This window comes from Erpetoichthys calabaricus, chromosome 3 (assembly GCF_900747795.2).
Source record: "Erpetoichthys calabaricus chromosome 3, fErpCal1.3, whole genome shotgun sequence".
NCBI lineage: Eukaryota > Metazoa > Chordata > Cladistia > Polypteriformes > Polypteridae > Erpetoichthys > Erpetoichthys calabaricus.
The window spans coordinates 250,982,624-251,001,410 of NC_041396.2; the positions used below are offsets into that span (position 1 = coordinate 250,982,624).

The 18,787-nt window shown below is 39.3% G+C and overlaps 1 protein-coding gene across 4 annotated transcripts in view; it reads left to right on the forward strand.

The window, feature by feature from the left end:
- Positions 1-90: 90 nt before the first annotated feature.
- LOC127527217 (transmembrane protein 272-like) overlaps positions 91-18,787 on the forward strand; it is a 242,432-nt gene continuing 223,735 nt past the window's right edge. For all 4 annotated transcript variants that reach the window (XR_007934525.1, XR_007934524.1, XR_007934526.1 and 1 more), the window contains exons 1-2: positions 91-250; positions 13,643-13,769. The gene's annotated coding sequence lies outside the window, so the exon portion shown is untranslated. The remainder of the gene's footprint in view (positions 251-13,642; positions 13,770-18,787) is intronic.

Below are 18,787 nucleotides of genomic sequence, written 5' to 3' on the forward strand. Positions count from 1 at the left end.
AGTCTGTCAGCGGAAGGCAGCAACTACAGTGAAGTTGACCACGCCCCCTATTTAAATTTCCACCTGGCCTGGCCAAGTCACTCACACTTTACACCATCGCCACCCCTTTGCGAACGGGAAAAGGAAGAAGTACCGAGCTGGCCGAGTTTATTTAGAACCGAGCCTTACTAGGCGCCTTGACATCTCCCTGGACGAGCAGTTTCTTATTCATAGACTTGACAGGTCGGTGCAGGCGGCGAACATTGAGAGGGTATTTAATATTTTTCCGTCTTTATAGAAGTTAAGAGCAAAGATTTTTTTTATCTTTGTAAGGGTGTTTTTACGGCTGCATATTTGTAAGTGTGCTGTGTTGTTCTCAGACACCGAAAATGTATGGTACTACTTTTAAATCTTTTTGAAAGACCAGTCGAAAGTTTTTTTCTTTTTTTGTTTTTTAAGCGTGTTTTTGCGGCTGCATATTTGCAAGTAATGTTTTGTTCAACTCTTAAATATGAATAAAACGAGAGTTTGTATTCCGAACTGAACGCTTTAAGTTTGCTGACGCCCCGCTCGTGTTTGAGTAGAGCTACAGGAAAACGATAACAAAGCGCGAGCAAATTCACTTCTTATATGGAAAGTGCTCCATTTTATGTCGCCTCTCATTACTTCTGTAGAAAACCCTTTACGCTGCACCTAGGTTACTGATTCACCTAGCTGGTATTCTGAGCTCTGTACACTGAACGGCTAGTTATCAGAGCAGGACTGACAGATGCACGTATTCAGACGAGCTTATTTCATTATTTTTTATCTTCTGATACACCAATCTTTACTGTCTTTTTGCTATAATGTTTGCGTGTATGGTGTGTATCAAAGCGAAAGGAACAGCTTAGGCTGAACTGGACTAGGCTTAACTGCCTTGTTGGAGTTGAAAGTCAAAGCATTGCATTCCTCTTTATCAGCATAAACTCCTTGCTGTGTAATTAAAATTATGTTTTACAGTTCCAGAACAGATTAAAACCTTTTAGGATTAACTTGTTTTGTACTATATACTGATGTAGCCCACACCAGGGTAAGCAACTGGGGAATGAAGTAAAGAAACACAAAATTTATGGGGGTTTGCGATCTTCTTTTTATTTTGGGGGGGGGGGGTAGAATCTACTCGTGTCCTCACATAAAATACATCCATCATTTTTTTATACTACTTCTACTAATGGCCACCATCTTAATGCAAAATACATGCAAAAAATGACAGAAAATATGAAGACATTAGAAAACGTCAGTGTATTATATTGGTTGAGACTTCTGGAAGGCATCCATCCATACATTTTTCATTCTCTTTGTCCAATTCAGGGTCATTGTACTGGTGCCTTTATGTAATGTTGAAGACTACACATTTAAAAAAGACAATATAAAATAAAATGACCTTCCAATTCACAGCATTTTTAACTTAGCAATAGAAACAAATCAGAAGGAAATAATCAGCAAACGTTTTACATGTTAAATGCAAGGATATGTGTTTGTTTTTACTTTGTGCACTTTTTGCCCATCAAAGCTTTGCCATTCACTGTCTCATGCAAATAATAGAACTTTTGTTTGTGTTTACTTGTCTTTTTGCTCATTAGCCAAATGGACAGCTGTGTAGATTCTGTGTCTCATTTGTATATGCAGCCAAAAACTAATTTGTTGTGAGTCAGAGTATTCAAAAATAAAATTGAAAATGAAGTTGCTGTTGCATAAGTCTGGTTGCCTTAGTTTGTATTTTTACCTTGAAAGACCGTTTCAGGTTTGCTAATAATCCTTATTTTGTTATTTACTAAATATATCCAAATCAATTTACAGATCAGATACATTTGTTTCTTCACTTAGTGATTGTCGATGAGAAGTATGAACATTCACCTTCTGCTGATTTGTTTTCTAATGGCATTTTAATATTGCTTCTTCATCCAAAAAAGTGGGAAGTTTAAATGTTCTTGGTGTAAACAGCAGGTAGGTGTGTATGTATGTATGTACAGTGCATCCGGAAATTATTCACAGCACATCACTTTTTCCACATTTTATGTTACAGCCTTATTCCAAAATGGATTAAATTCATTTTTTTCCTCAGAATTCTACACACAACACCCCATAATGACAACGTGAAAAAAGTTTACTTGAGGTATTTGCAAATTTATTAAAAATAAAAAAACTAAGAAATCACATGTACATAAGTATTCACAGCCTTTGCTCAATACTTTGTCGATGCACCTTTGGCAGCAATTACAGCGTCAAGTCTTTTTGAATATGATGCCACAAGCTTGGCACACCTATCCTTGGCCAGTTTCGTCATTCCTCTTTACAGCACCTCTCAAGCTCCATCAGGTCGGATGGGAAGCGTTGGTGCACAGCCATTTTAAGATCTCTCCAGAGATGTTCAATCGGATTCAAGTCTGGGCTCTGGCTGGGCCACTCAAGGACATTCACAGAGTTGTCCTGAAGCCACTCCTTTGATATCTTGGCTGTGTGCTTAGGGTCGTTGTCCTGCTGAAAGATGAACCGTCGCCCCAGTCTGAGGTCAAGAGCGCTCTGGAGCAGGTTTTCATCCAGGATGTCTCTGTACATTGCTGCAGTCATCTTTCCCTTTATCCTGACTAGTCTCCCAGTCCCTGCCGCTGAAAAACATCCCCACAGCATGATGCTGCCACCACCATGCTTCACTGTAGGGATGGTATCGGCCTGGTGATGAGCGGTGCCTGGTTTCCTCCAAATGTGACGCCTGGCATTCACACTAAAGGGTTCAATCCTTGTCTCATCAGATCAGAGAATTTTCTTTTTTATGGTCTGAGAGTCCTTCACTTGCCTTTTGGCAAGCTCCAGGTGGGCTGCCATATGCCTTTTACTAAGGAGTGGCTTCTGTCTGGCCACTCTACCATACAGGCCTGATTGGTGGATTGCTGCAGAGATGGTTGCCCTACTGGAAGGTTCTCCTCTCTCCACAGAGGACCTCTGGAGCTCTGACAGAGTGACCATCGGGTTCTTGGTCACCTCCCTGACTAAGGCCCTTCTCCCCCGATCGCTCAGTTTAGATGGCCGGCCAGCTCTAGGAAGAGTCCTGGTGGTTTCGAACTCCTTCCACTTATGGATGATGGAGGCCACTGTGCTCATTGGGACCTTCAAAGCAGCAGAAATTTTTCTATAACCTTCCCCAGATTTGTGCCACAAGACAATCCTGTCTCAGAGGTCTACAGACAATTCCTTTGACTTCATGCTTGGTTTGTGCTCTGACATGAACTGTCAACTGTGGGACCTTATATAGACAGGTGTGTGCCTTTCCAAATCCTGTCCAATCAACTAAATTTACCACAGGTCGACTCCAATGAAGCTGCAGAAACATCTCAAGGATGATCGGGGGAAACAGGATGCACCTGAGCTCAATTTCGAGCTTCACGGCAAAGGCTGTGAATACTTATGTACATGTGCCTTCTCAATTTTTTTATTTTTAATAAATTTGCAAAAACCTCAAACTTTTTTCACGTTGTCATTATGGGGTGTTGAATGTAGAATTCTGAGAAAAAAAATGAATTTAATCCATTTTGGAATAAGGCTGTAACATAACAAAATGTGGAAAAAGTGATGCGCTGTGAATACTTTCCGGATGCACTGTATGTACTCAATGATAGACTGGCCTTTCACCCATCTAGAGTTCTCTTGTTCTGGGCTATCTTCGACCCTATAATAGAAGACGTTTGGATGAACTTGTAAATAAAAAAATGAAAAACTACTGTACTTTCAACAAGAGAACTAACATGTTAATTTAAACAAAAATAAAGTGAGATTATAGTTAGTCCCTATAACACACTGACGAAACTGTATTTGCAGTGTTGTTGTAGTCAAAGAGATCCAAGTAAAGATATAATGTCAAAGAAATGCTGGTAAGTGCCTCCAAAAATTCTGTTTTTAACCTTGCCTCCAAATGGTTGCCTAATTTGATAGTATTAGTAAAGAAATGAAATTGGGGAAAAATATGACAACTATGCAAGACCGCAGTTTAACCTTTTAAAAGAAATTAAATGTGTTTTCTGGATTGGATGACATGGTAGCCCAGTGGTTAGTGCTTCTGCCTTAAAGATCCATAAACCTGCATTTAAATCTAGGCTGGGTCTCATATTGAATGACTAAATGAATGCACTGCTACTAAATTAAAGTAAGTTTTATACAAAAAAATGAGTATTATTCTCTTTGCTATCATTTGCCAAAGTTGTCTTTTTAGTTTTTGTTATGGGTCTGTCTCAGATCAATATTTTCAATGAATGATTTCTGGACTGCAGGCAGACCAGTTTAGCATGTGCATTGTTTTGGAATATGTGCAGAATGCGATTTGGTGTTGTCCTGCTGAAATAAGCAAGGACTTCCCTGAAAAAGATGTGTGCATTTATTGCACAAAACCTATATATGCCGTTCAGCATTAATGGTTCCCTCCCAGATGTGGAAGCTACTCATACCTGTGCACAAGTGCACCCCCATACTATCAGGGATGCTGTCTTTCGAACACTGATTACAAGCCAGATGGTCCTTCTCCTCTTTAGCCCAGAGGATGCGGCATCCATGATTTCCAAAAATTTAAAATTTTGATTTGTCAGACCACAGGACAGTTTTCTACTTAATCTCAATCCACCATAAATGAGTGCGGCCCGATGCAGCAGTATTTCTAGATCAAGTTTTTATGTTTTCTTCTTTGTATGGTAGAGTTTTAACTTAACATTTGTAGATACAGCAACAGACTTTGTTCACAGATGGTGGTTTCTGGACGTGTTCATGAGCCTTTGCAGTCTGGACGTGTTTTGTGCAGTGCCGCCTAAAGACCTAAAGATTATGGCAATCAAATATTGGTTGTCGGCCATATGTGCAGATTTTTGTGGATTCTGTGAATTTTTAATGATATTCCGTATTGTACATGATGAAATTCCAAATTTTGCATTGAGAAAAGTTATTCTTAAATTGTTGCTTGCACTTTTTGCCCACACAGTCTTTTAAAAAAAGTGGTGAACCCTTCTCTGACTTTACCTCTGCATCTCCCCCCCCCTTCTTAAAATGTGTTGCTGGCAACAAAATGAGCATGCATTTTTCATAAACAATAACATTTATCAGTTTCGACATTTAATTTGTTGTCTTTGTTCTATTAAGGGATGCTCTGATCCATAGGCTGTTGATTTTCACTTAGAAGAGACTTGATCATTAAAAAGGTGGATCGCAAAAATCAATATTTTTAGCCCCTGCTTTTCTAAGCCAGCCATGTCTGGCAAAATAAAAACAAAACACCAGTGAGTGGGAGCTTGTTTTATCAGTGAATGAGAGGCATTTGATATTAGTGATGTGCAAAAGGATTCTTTATAGTGATTCGATTCATTTCATTCAGTTTACTGAAATAATTCAAATCTTTGAATCACTGATTTGTTCAACTTCAAAAACAACAAGCTATATTCTACTGTAAAATCTAGAATAGTATCATAACAGTGTAATAACTTTAACCACCAAACAATACAACAAGCAAGCAACAAAATAAGTAATTCGTACATCATCATGGTCATCATAATAATAATTATCAATTGAATTTTGAGCTTCCCAACATGGCTAAAACTGCTGAAATACCCAATGTATTGAGGGAAGGAGTCATAAAATTACACAGTCTTTCTATTCTAAAAAAGTTGCCACCAGACTTGATATGAGGCATACTACTGTGCACTACATCATTCAGAAATTCAGGAAAGTCTGGTGAATGAAATCGTTAATTTCGGGAGGAAGAGGGAGAAAAAGACAGACCAGTACATCAAAGAGCTTGCCATGAAAAACTGAAAGTTGTCTGCTCCATAAATTGCAAAGTAAGTCAAGGAGGCTACTGAAATTCAGGTTTGCACACAGACAACAAAGAACAGGCTGAACAAATGTTGTCTGCAGGGAATGGTTCCTTGTAAGAAGCCATTTATAAGTAAAAAGAACAAACTGAAACGACTTACATTTGACAAAGAACGTTGACAAGCCTGTGTGCTTCTGGAAATCAATTTTATGGTCTGATGAATCCAAGTTTGTGTTTGGATCAGATGGTCGTCAGAGAGTGTGGCACAACTCGAAAGAGTAGTATTGCCCCAGTGCCTAAATCTAAGTGTCAAGCATGGTGGTTGGAGCATGTGGGTTTGGGGTTGCCTGGTACCTTCTGGTTTTAGCAAATTTCATTTTACTGAAGGCATCATGAATTCCCATCTGCTGCCAAACTGCTTGGGTGTCACTACATTTTCCATCAGGATAACTACCGCAAGCATACTACAAAGCATATGAACGCCTTCCCTGCCAAAAAAAAAAATTGAAACTGCTTGAGTGGCCCCCACAAAATCTAGATCTCAATCCTATTGAGCACCTCTGGAATGAGATGAAAATGAAATGCCCAGCAGACCCACCAAGCAGCAAACAGAATTTGAAAGACGTGCTCCAGAGCACCTGTGAGAGCCTTGACCCAGCCATTTGCAACACCCTTGATGAAGCCTGCCCAGGAGTGCTGCATGCTGTTATTGCTGCCAAAGGAGGGCCTACCAAATACTGAGCAGAACTTTGAGAAAACTACAATGGCTAGGTGAACATATAATTGTTTGAAGGCAATAAATTACATCATTTGTAAACACTGCCAAAATATGTTTTGAATAAAAGATTTTCTTTTTTCTTTACATAACACACAAGTAATTGTAACATTTTAGACAGTTTTTAAAGGTTGTTCTTAAATATCCTCAATTACATTTCAACAATTAACCATTTTTTTTTTCACATTGTATAAAACTTTTTTGACTGCACTGCATATTATATTTGTGATCACCCTCTCCACTTTATTAAGTACAACTTTCTACTACTGGGTGGGACACTCTTTTGCATTCAGAACTGTCTTAATTTTTCGTGCTGGAAACATCCCTCAGAGATTTCGGTCCATATTCACATGATAGTATCACATAGTTTCTACAGATTTGTTGGCTGCACATCCATGATATGAATCTCCTGTTTCACCACAAAGGTACTCTATTGGATTGAGATTTGGGGCCTCATGCATAATGGCGTGCATAGAACTCACATTATAACATGGAGTACAGACAGAAGTGGAAATGTGCATATGCACAAAAAAACTCAGATGCACAAAATCATACTCAAGCCAGCGCCGTCCCACCCTGTCTCCTCTCAGTCTTTTGCATATTGTAATATGCAAATCATTGTAAATACAGGTAAAATTCAATTATAACAAACTCCCAGGGACCTAAAAAATATTTTGTTGTAATGAGATTCTGTATTTGTTACTATAGTGCTTTCTTTAACTTGTATCCAGGTGTTTGCAATCATTTCAATAGCTTCTTTCGCGTTACTTTTAATCTCAGCATTTCCTTGCGATAATACACTTTCAGTGGTGCGAATGATGCCCAAATCCAGTGGCTGAAGCGTTGCCGTGCAATTGGGTGAGAGGTATTCAAAGCGAACATTATCTGAATGTGGAAGCATGTTGTAGGCAGCACAGTTATCAGTCAGGAGCTGAATCATTATTTCTTCTTCATATTGTGAGGTTTCTGAACATGTTTTGAGACCCCCCACTCCTCACCCAACGGGAATGACATGCTGAAGTGCATCCTGAAGCGCAATTGTAGCGTCTGTGGAAGATTGTCCGTTGCTGGGGTACGGCAATAGGAGGCTCACATTGCTGCAGTGAAGTGCCACAGAAGCAAATCATAAAAGATCGGGGTCGCGCTATAAGTCCCTGTCTTGCATCCCAAAACACGAGGCTTAGTCTCAGTACTTTAGCAAAACCAGCTTTATTCAGCTTGAAACAGGAATGGCACAGTTATTTATTGTAGCGTGACCTGCCACTCTGCTGTACACAGACATAGCAGTCAGACAGGATTGTGGCCAGGTCAGTGATCAAGTAATCCTGTTACAGTATCTGCATTTACAATTTATGTGCTCCTAACCTTGCATCACCCATCGAGATCTTTTCTGTTTACTTTGGCGGAGAGACGCAGCATATCTATGAGCCCGCTATTGCCTCATACAGACGTGGAGATCGCACTTTGGGACGCTCTTCGGCTTGCTCTCTAGTTGGGGGAGGTCCCAAGAGAGTTTACAAACCTCACATTTTCTTGAATGAGTGCCGCATTAATAGGAATGTTTCTTGAACGAGCATCACTGAACCACATAAAAACTGCTTTTTCGACGTCTTCAAATGCAGCAGTTCACATATGTTTGCAACCCGAGATTTTTCTACTTTTTTTGCTCTGTCTTTCGAGAAAGTTGACAGTGTCGATGTTTTTTTTTTTTTTTTTTTCTCTAATATGAACTGTTATTGTTTTTCCGTGTCTGCCGTTTCTATAGGAGGGTGACAGTGAGTTAAATTCCAATGGATGTTTTTCAAATATTGATGAGCAATAAGTAAAAGGTATCACTGAAAACCACAGGAAACAAAGGCAAAAAAAAAAAACAGTACGAGGAAAGTTCGGAGAAAGAAAAAAAATTAGTGTTTCTGTTTGGGGATCGTTGTGCACAACTGAGCTGCGACCACAGAACTAACTACCGCTGTGGATGATTCATTCAGGCATTTCAAGGTCTTTTGTGCACTTCGTTATAATGAAATTATCTGCTGAATGTACTTCATAGTAACAAGATTTCTATAGACTCGTGTCATATGGGAAGCTGTTAGGACCATAAAAATACTTTGTTGTAATGAAAATTTTGTTATAAAGATATTCGTTATAATGGAATTTTACCTGTATTACCTTCCCTGTTCAGTGTTTGGTTAAAAGACAATGGCAAAAGCACATGAAAAAAACAGAATTTCAGCAAATGCAAAGTGGAGGTAAGGAAAAACGTACTATTTATTGGTTAAAGCAGTGGTATAGACAACAAAAGGAAGTTGATAGAGTGATACAGAGCGACGGAGAAACTCGGAAGTTCAAGTATAAAAAGTCACACAGTGCCCGAAATAAAAAAGTAGTGGTCAGATATCAAAGTCAACGTGAAAAGGTGAGTTGTAGCCCACCATCTGAGTGACATACAGAAGCTTATTAGTCTACATAGGAAAGAAAAAAAATAGGGACACAGTGGGGGTGGAAAAAAAAGGTTGAAATGTCCACTTTAATCTCATAGTTTATTTTGTCGTTAAAGTAGAACGTCATAAACTTAATCTTAAAATCAGTTTTAAATTTACTAGTGTCTCTCAGGTCCCATTGTAACTAAAGTAGCACAAAAATTTAAATGGTTGACCAATTGGCACACATTTTAAAATATTTTTATTCCGTTGCCTGAACCACTGTAAGTGAGACCATTTTTTCAGCAACACCGCTTTGAAAATGTTTGCTGCACAGTTTGTTTTATAAACCTAGATGTCTTGTCAAGGCACCTAGCATGACACGGTATCCTTGAACAACTGTGATGGTTTCTTCCCTTGTGATCCTCTGGAAAAAATACATGTTTGCAAGCGTTTGCTGTGAAAATTCCTTTCCATGCAGTGTATAGTAAGACATATGTATGGCTCACATGTCCAACTTGACCATAAATTTGTATTAGTGGCAAAGTATATTGCGTCTTTCAAGGTAGCCTCCAGCTTCACCCAACATTCGTCAAAAAGCTACAGCAGTGCAGTGTGAGAGAAACTTACACTTTCCGCAGTGAAGTTTATTCTGAGAATCAAGAACTTTTAAAAGTTTCATGAAGCATTCTTTTTCGGCAACACTCACTGACATGTCTTTTGCCATTAAGTAAGTGACTGCATTTGTGATGCCCTGATGCCTTTTTGATTCTCTGTCATTGCTGCATACATCAACACAATAGACTGCTGTCTAGGTACAGCATCACTGCTTGAATGCTTGCTAGCCACATCACTTGAGCGTTCCCTCTGGTAATCTTCATATTCCATTGGATGGAACCTTTTGAGGAGGTGGAATATCCATCCATCCATTATCCAACCCGCTACATCCCAACCACAAGGTCACGTGGGTCCGCAGGAGCCAATCCCAGCCAACACCGGGTGCAAGGCAAGAACAAACCCCGGCCAGGGCACATACACACACACACACACGCACACACTAGGGACAATGTAGAATCGCCAGTGCACCTAACCTGCATGTCTTTGGACTGTGGGAGGAAACCGGAGCACCCGGAGGAAATCCACGCAGACACGGGGAGAACATGCAAACTCCACACAGGGAGGACCCGGGAAGCGAGCCCAGGTCTCCTAACTGCGAGGCAGCAGTGCCACCCACTGCGTCACCATGCCGCCCGAGGTGGAATAAATTTGTTTTATTATGTCTTTTTGTAGATACTTGGCGGCAGCAAATCTTACATACAGTTTACTGGTGTTTGCTCTGATTTGTGATAACTGAATCATTTCTAAACTTCTGGTGTTGTGTACCCTTTCTTTGGCATTATCTCTTAGTGAGCAGCTAACATATTTTCCTCACTTGGAAGGTGGTTGTCATTACATGTCCTCTCTCGTCACACTCACAACCATGTTGTTAATAATTACATATTTTTTTGTGGGGACGTGCAATACTGCAAATTGTTCTGGTGTTTCACCAAGCTTATGTGCTCTGTGATAGATCAAAAGCCTTATCTATTTCTTTATAAATAAGATTAAAAATGTTTTTATCGAATTTTATACCCAAAGTCATGGTTATTGAAAAAATATTTCTTATGAAAAAAATCAAGACAATATTTTCGCCCAGCACTATGGTGGCTGAATTCCATTCATTATGTGAGATTTTATTTAAAACTCCTGTTGCCAAAATGACCTTGGATTATTTAGGGTTATTAACTTTGAAATGAATTGGTGAAGTCTGGAAGTGCTGCAGATATCCATTTGTTACTAGGTAACATAATCTCAACAACAGATGTTAAAGGAGGATCAGAATATACATGAGGTTTCCTTTAACATTGATTCTAGCTCACATATAGTGAAAGAGCTGAGCTATTGAAAACTTAGATTTAAAGTGTAAGATCTCTAAAGATCCAAATACCAACTGTCTTTCTTTAAGTGCCGTATAGGTTAATGATGGCTAGAATGATGTAGTTATCATAGGCAACAGCAATTGAGAGCAAGATCTTAATCTTAAGATGTTTCCTGACAATTATCATTAGCTATAAAATGAATTGCTTTGTAAAGCAAAATTCCCATTCTTATTACCCCAGTTTCAAGTGAAATCCTTGGCAACCTCACTCAATTTTCAACTTAGTTTTATGTTTAATATTTAAATGTGTTTCATGCAGGCATAGTCTATCTGAGCTAAAATATGATAGCTATTTCTTTTGAATTTATATTGAGACATTGCAGCTTAAAATATAATTGATCAGTATTTATATTTCAGAGTTGATTTTTCTTGACACATTTCATTTTTTTATGTTTTGTAAAATAACTTTTTAAATGTTTCACATGTTGTAATCAGTGATGTTTCAGAATTACAGTGTAGACATTAGTATAAGGTAAATGAGACTATATACACACACACACTCTCTCCCACCCCCCACCCCACCCATTAATAAAATTTGCTAATAACATATTATTTTTTAATGAAGTAAACTAAAATACAGACCGTAGGAAAAGAACACGAAGATCAGTGCACCTGCTAGTAAATCATCTCAATAGCTGATACTTATGGTTTGTAGTCAATATCACATATTTTTAGTTCCAGAGGTATCAGTTACTTTTGTGTTAATCGTCTTGTTAATAATGAGACTAGAAATTCTGTATAGGATTAGACATCCTAAAGGTGCCATACTCTAGCAATAACATTCAGAGTTATAAAAATGGTATCTAGTGTTGATTTTAAAGTCCCAACTAACTCATAAATGTAAAACAAGCCCTGCAGTTTTGCAGTGTTTTAATATAATCATTTACAAGACAATTTTTATTTTCATTAAATGTTTAGATTTCTTAATTTATTATTTACAAAATGTCAGTTGATGTGAAATCTGATTTGTGACATGCTTGCCTGATGTTTTCCTAATACTGCTGCTTGATCTAACCCCTAGGATGTTTAACGAGGTATAGCTGTTCTTTGTATACGTAGGCCTTGAACATGCATGTTTAACAGGAATGCCTAATAGTAACTGACTGACTGACTTTACATACCTTTATATTTAGAGCTCTCAAGCAACCACCATGATTTTTTTCCGTTGTGTCCACTGTCAGATTACCATATATTTTTGTGATACTGAAGTAACATCTAACCATCTGTGTTCACCCATCCATTATCCTTAAGTGCCAATTTACATGCAGCTTTGCCCGGCAACTTTGTGTACAAGGTAGGAGCCATTCCTGCATGGTGCATCACACTGAGACAATTTCAAATCGCCATGTAATATAAGATGTGTATCTGTAGTATGTATTGGGAAAATGAAATTCACAAAAACACCCAGTTTGTTGGAGGGAGAAATAAAATACTAACTGCACATCTTTTCTTATTTAGCTGTCCAAAAGCTTGCGTCTTTGGTAAATTGTAAAGTATGGAGTGACCTTGTATTTTATCTAGTTAATTTGAATTCTGTGCCCGTTTGCTTAGTAAAATACCATTTAATTGTGTGTTCTTTGAGGGGTACTACATGCAGTGAAGATGTACTGATTGATGGAGAAATCCATATAGATCTAGGGAGAAAAATTTAACTCTACATAGATATTGCCTGACGTGATGTTTTATCCCAGGTTCCTGTAACTGAAATGTGGCTGCACTATCCACTGACATGCTCTCTGTTTCAAGAGATACAGGAAAATTATGAAATGGAATGTGGTTCTGAAATAATATTCCAGTGTTTATGTTGCTATCAAAGGATGGAAAAATAAGGTCAAAAGGTGGATGGTTCTGTGATAAAAATGAGATGTAAAATGAATATTCATGAGTTTGCAAGCAAATGGGAATTTGACTGATAACCAACCTAGGTTTCGTTCCTGCTTCATTTTGTCTTGCCTTGCCTGGCCAGATTAAGAGCTATCCACCCTCAACACTGAACTGGATTTAGCTGGTTGAATACATTGCTAATTAAAACACAAAAGCCGGAATACCTTGTTTGAAAATCCAAAGTTAAAATTGTTTGTTTGTGAGTTTCCTTCTGTTTTGTGAATTAAATTGTGCAAATGTTAATTTTTTTTCTCCCTTTTGCTGATGCCCACTGCCATACTCCTATTTCTCAATTGCATTATGTGCTGCTACTTGTACAGGGCATTTAAATTGTGCAACACTACATTTATGTGGTCAAACCTGAAAAATAAAACTTAATTTGGTTTTTAGGTGCTGAAATAAGTTATTTGAATTACAAAAATGTGACATTGTCCTGTTCATACAGTACTGTTGTTACAAATGAAGAATTTTAAAAGCAACATCCACCCCACCCTAGTATTTGTGAACCCTTTATCCTACATTTACAGTTAGATAGCAGTTCATTTTTACAGGTTATTCCAGTTTTTGATGTTATAGAAAACTTAGCTTGTACCTTTTGACATGCTATTTCTACTTTTCATAATACTATGGATATTATATGCATGCCTTAATTGTCATTACAGTCACATTTCGAAATCGGTTTCTTTAGTGAGGTATTTTTTTCAAAGTAGCTTGACAGCTGGTTCAGTGAAGATGTGGATCACCTTGTTCTATTTTTTTTTTTCTTTATCATAATACAGGGTCTCAGAAAAGGAATGATAACACCCAGCAGGAGGACTAAGGAGTGGCCCAGATAAACTTTAACTTGATTACAACTGTTTCTTGGTTGCTGCACTCTTTGTCACAACTACTTAGAGACAGCTGAAGGTAAGCAACAGTATGGCATAATCCTTTACTCTTTTTCCTTTTGTATTCCACTTGGTTTATTTTGATTTATCCTTTTCTTTGTTATGGTATTCATTGCTCTGTTTATTGTGTATGTTGTAGTTTTTTCTGCCGATATCCTAACTTGTAATTTTAAAATGTATTTTTTACTCGCTCATTTTACTACATAGACTGTTAAGCTCCACTTTTGTTGCATTGTCTTTGGTCATACGGTTCTAACCATTGTAGCTGGGGTATAGCCTGATACAACATCTGGAATTCAAGACTGTATAATATGGACATTATGATGTTGCCTACAGATTGTTAGTTCCAGTCTAGTCTCATGCTTTCATTTTCCTACATGTGGATTATTTGTTTTTACTGCATAGTGTTTACTTGAAATTTACCAGGTATGTGCAGAAATCAGAGAGTTTAATGCTGTATTTGTTTTTAGTTCAAAGTATATCTGTTGGCCAAGCAGATCTTCATATTTTTGCAGACGGTTTAACTCTGAAGGTTATGCAGGGACACTCAATGAATCATTATATTTTTTTTTTTCTTAAAATGGGAACACATTGGGGGGCTGACACCATAGTGGTTCTGGCCTCTGATCTGGGGCCTCATGCATAACGCCGTGCGTAGAATTCGCACTATAACATGACGTAAACGCAAAAGCTGAAATGTGCTTGCGCACAGAAAAATCTAGATGCATAAATCTGTGCGTTCGCCAACTTCCACATTCATCCGCTACATAAATCCTAGTCAGCGTGAAAAGTAACGCTCCTGCACGCGCCTGCTGTCCCGCCCCAACTCCTCCCAGAATTACGCCTCTTTGAAAATGCAGATCAATATAAATAGCCCTTAAGCTCAGCGTTCTGTGAAAATACAATGGGAAAAGCACGGGGGAAAACAGAATTTTTGCGAATACCAAGTGGAGGCAAAGAAAAACGTACTATTTGTTGGTTTAAACAGTGGTATAAACAACAAAAGAAAGTCAATCGAGTGACATAGCTTGTCGAAAGCTCAAGTTCGCAAAGTCGCACAGTGCCCAAAATAAAAAAGAAGTTGTCAGATATCAAAGTCGCCATGAAAAGGCGAGTCGTAGCCCACCATCTGAGTGTCATATGAAAGCTCATTAGGGTACAGAGAAAAAAAATAGGCACACAGTGGGGGGAAAAAAGCACGAAACGTCAACTTCAATCTCGAAATTTCCACTTTAATCACGTAGTTTATTTTGTCATTAAAGTAGAACATCATAAACTTCATCTTAAAATTGTTTCATTTACTAGTTTCTCAAATCCCATCGTAACTAAAGTAGCACGTTAAATGCTTTGTTTTGTATTTGATCTTCTATGTGCTCTGTGTGTGAATCACTACGTGCTTCTGGGTTTTGTCTTCCTCCGACAGGACACAGAATCCATTACATTCACAACATTACAGCTGTCTGAATAATTAAAATACTGAGATGTATACTTGATATAATTTTCATGATGATAGGAGTTAAAGCATGTTATTAAACATGGGAACACGGTGGCGCAGTGATTGTTCGCGACCTTCGATGAATTTATTGCAGCAGTACTGTCTCTTTCAAACGTACTAACCCCCAATTCCTGTCCTTACCTTTCTTTCTCCAAATACCCAATCGCCACACAATCAGCTCTGTAATAGACGTTAAGCCATCTGTAAGCTTATAACGCAGATTCTTCAAAACTTTTAAGGAACACTGAAATATCTTCGTAGTACATGTTTAATTATTCTATCCTTCACGCCAGTCCCAGTGAAGCATACAGTGCCAGGCAGGAACAATCCGTGAACGGAGCACCAGATCCTTGCTAGCGTGGCCACACCGTGTCCTTTAATTATTAACAATATAGATTATTTAAATAAAGTTAGTTTTATCTGTATAATAAACATATTTTGCTGCATTTCATCTTTAAAATGATTTTGTCATCATAAGTAAATACGCGCTTTATAAAGTGGCTCTGGTTGTGCAATATTATAACCTGTAGTGCAAGTTTACAGTGAGGTGATTGTACTAATAAGTACAAACAGTTCAACAAAGAGCAGTTGATGGACAGATTAATTCTGTTTAGAGCTCTTGGGATGAAACTCTTTCTGAATTGCGAGGTCCGTACAGGAAAGGTTTTGAAGCGTTTGCCGTGTGAGAAGCAGTTCAAATAGGAAGCATGGCTGAGCTTGATGCTGTATACCGATAATTCTCTTTCCGATCAGCTTCTCTGAGTGGTGCAGTGAGAGTAATATGGAAAAAGATGATCCGCTGTGGCAACCCCTAACGGGAGCAGCTGAAAGAAGAAACAGAAGGTGCAGTGAGAGTAACAACGCTAAAGCAGCTATGGTATTTTGAATAGTTTGGCCATTCCGTGGACCATTATTGTTATAGGTTAATTACAATCAGATGCCTTAAACTAATAAACAATATGCAGTTAATTTCAGTCTATTTATAAAGCCGCGTCAGGGATGTGGATCTGAAAAAGAAAGATAAACCACACAGGAACAGTAGCACTGCTTTGACGCTGGGTGCCACCAGTCTGCAAAACTGAGCGGAGAACTTGCGTACGACAGGGTATGAGGTACCGTGGAAATGTGCGTGGTTTTACGCCAAGGTTAGGTTTTATACATCGCGGTGAACGTGGAAACATTCTTACGCAACATTTCTGTGCGTACGCACCGTTTATACATGTGGCCCCTGGACTTTAATTTTAGCACTATGCACAAACCAGACAGTGCAAGTAATACTGGAATACCCTAAAAGTAAAAACATCAACTTCTAGTAATTACACTAACACCTTCTGTATATACACACATGTATACGGTAAATACTTACTGTTTGATCTGTTGAGTTTGTTGGATGCAATAAATATACAAACTACAGAAAATATACAAAAATACAAACGCCTATAGAACTAGAATTTTGACATCAGGCTAAATAAAGGTCAATGCTACATGTGGTAACATATACTAGAAATAAATTAATAATACATAATAGAACAATATAGTTCTTTACCTATCTTACACTTATCCTTTGTTTATGTTGCATTGCAGTACTGGGGAACTTTACTTTGTGTATTCTACAGTATAATGAATTATGACAATTATGACTCAGGCGCCGCCACGAGTGGCAGCCTTTCCAGCAGCTCCGTGTATGACTTTATCTTCCACCTTTTTCTCTATTTTTCTTTGTTTCACTGATCACTCCTACCACTTTCTTTTATGTGGACTCGTTCCCTGGACACTTTTTACTACATTTTATTACTTGGACATAGATTTTTACACACCGAGACTCGTCTATTCAGGTAGTCAACTTCAAGCACTGAGAACAAAGGCCCGTGCCGGTGTGGTTCCCTATTTACCCGACGAGGTAAGAAGGTCGTATCGTGGCAGCAGAGCCGGCGCTAAGCCAAAAGCCAAGCGGCTAGCGAGAAAGTGGCTATACAAGCCTTCGGTGCCTTCTGTGATCCTGGGAAATGGAACACGCTACCAAATAAGATCGATGAACTGGCTGCGCTGGTGAAAAATGTCAGGACCTACAGAGAATGCAGCTTGTTGTGTTTTTGTGAAACTTGGCTAACAAGTAACATCCCAGATGCTAACGTGGAGCTACCCGGGTTTAGAACAGTTAGAGTGGACAGAGACGCAAATACCTGCAGGAAGCGGAAAGGAAGAGGACTCGCTCTCAATGTGAATACAAGGTGGTGCAACTCTGGACATGTAAACGTCAAAATCTCCACTTGTTGCAGGGACATCAAACTGTTGACCGTAAGTCTGCGTCCCTATTATTTGCCCAGAGAGTTTGGACACGTCATTGTTATTGTTTACATCCCTCCTCGGACAGACGTGGAGATAGTGGGTGACATCATCCATTCTGCTGTTGCTAAACTGCAAACAAAGCACCCCAAGGCGCTTGTGCTAATCACTGGAGACTTTAACCATGTGACGCTGAACAAAACATTACCTGCCTTCTCCCAGTATGTGGATTGTAACACCCGGGGAAATAGGACTATTGACCTACTGTATGCAAATGTTAAAGACGCATACAGCGCCATCCCGCTGCCTGCGCTTGGGAAAGCAGATCATAACCTGGTTCTGCTTCAGCCTCACTACAAACCAAGAGTGAGGGAGCTACTACAACCACATGCTCATTCAGGAAGTGGTCGCCTGAGGCAGAGCAGGCTCTGAGAGACTGCTTTGGAACTATGGACTGGGATATCCTGCAGGGATCATATAGTGAGAACATTGAGGAGGTTGTTGAATGCACTACTGAATACATCCACTTCTGTATGGACATTGTAGTTCCAGTAAGAACAGTAAGCTGCTATGCTAACAACAAGCCATGGATTACAAGTGACATCAAGGGCCTTTTGAACCAGAAGAAAAGGGCTTTTAAAGGCGGTGATCAGTATGAGCTCCAGCGCGTGCACAAGGAACTCCGAGTCCAGCTCAGGGCAGCGAAGAAGCATTACAGGAGAAAGCTGGAGCAAAAGTTGCAGAATAACAGCATGAAGGAAGTGTGGGATGGGATGAAGATCATCACTGGCCGCAGTTCAAAGCGGGGTGCCACCATCGAGAGAGACTTGGAGAGAGCAAACCAGATGAACAACTTCTTTAACAGGTTTGACCACCCTAACCTACTCTCACCTCGGAGTATACCAACATAGGAGAGAGTTTCCCCCCCACCCACAATTACAGCAGCCCAGGTAAGCAGAGAGCTGAGGAGACTTTGGGCCAACAAAGCAGTGGGTCCAGATGGAGTATCGCCACGACTGCTGAAGGCCTGTGTATTGGAGCTGGGGAGTCCTCTACAGCGCATCTTCAACCTGAGCCTGGAGCAGGGGAGAGTCCCGAGGCTTTGGAAAACATCTTGTATCACCCCAGTCCCAAAAGTATCACGTCCTAGTGAGCTGAATGACGTCCGGCCTGTCGCTCTGACGTCACATGTGATAAAGACCATGGAGCAGCTGCTGCTTCACCACCTGAGGCCACAGGTCTGCCACACCCTCGAC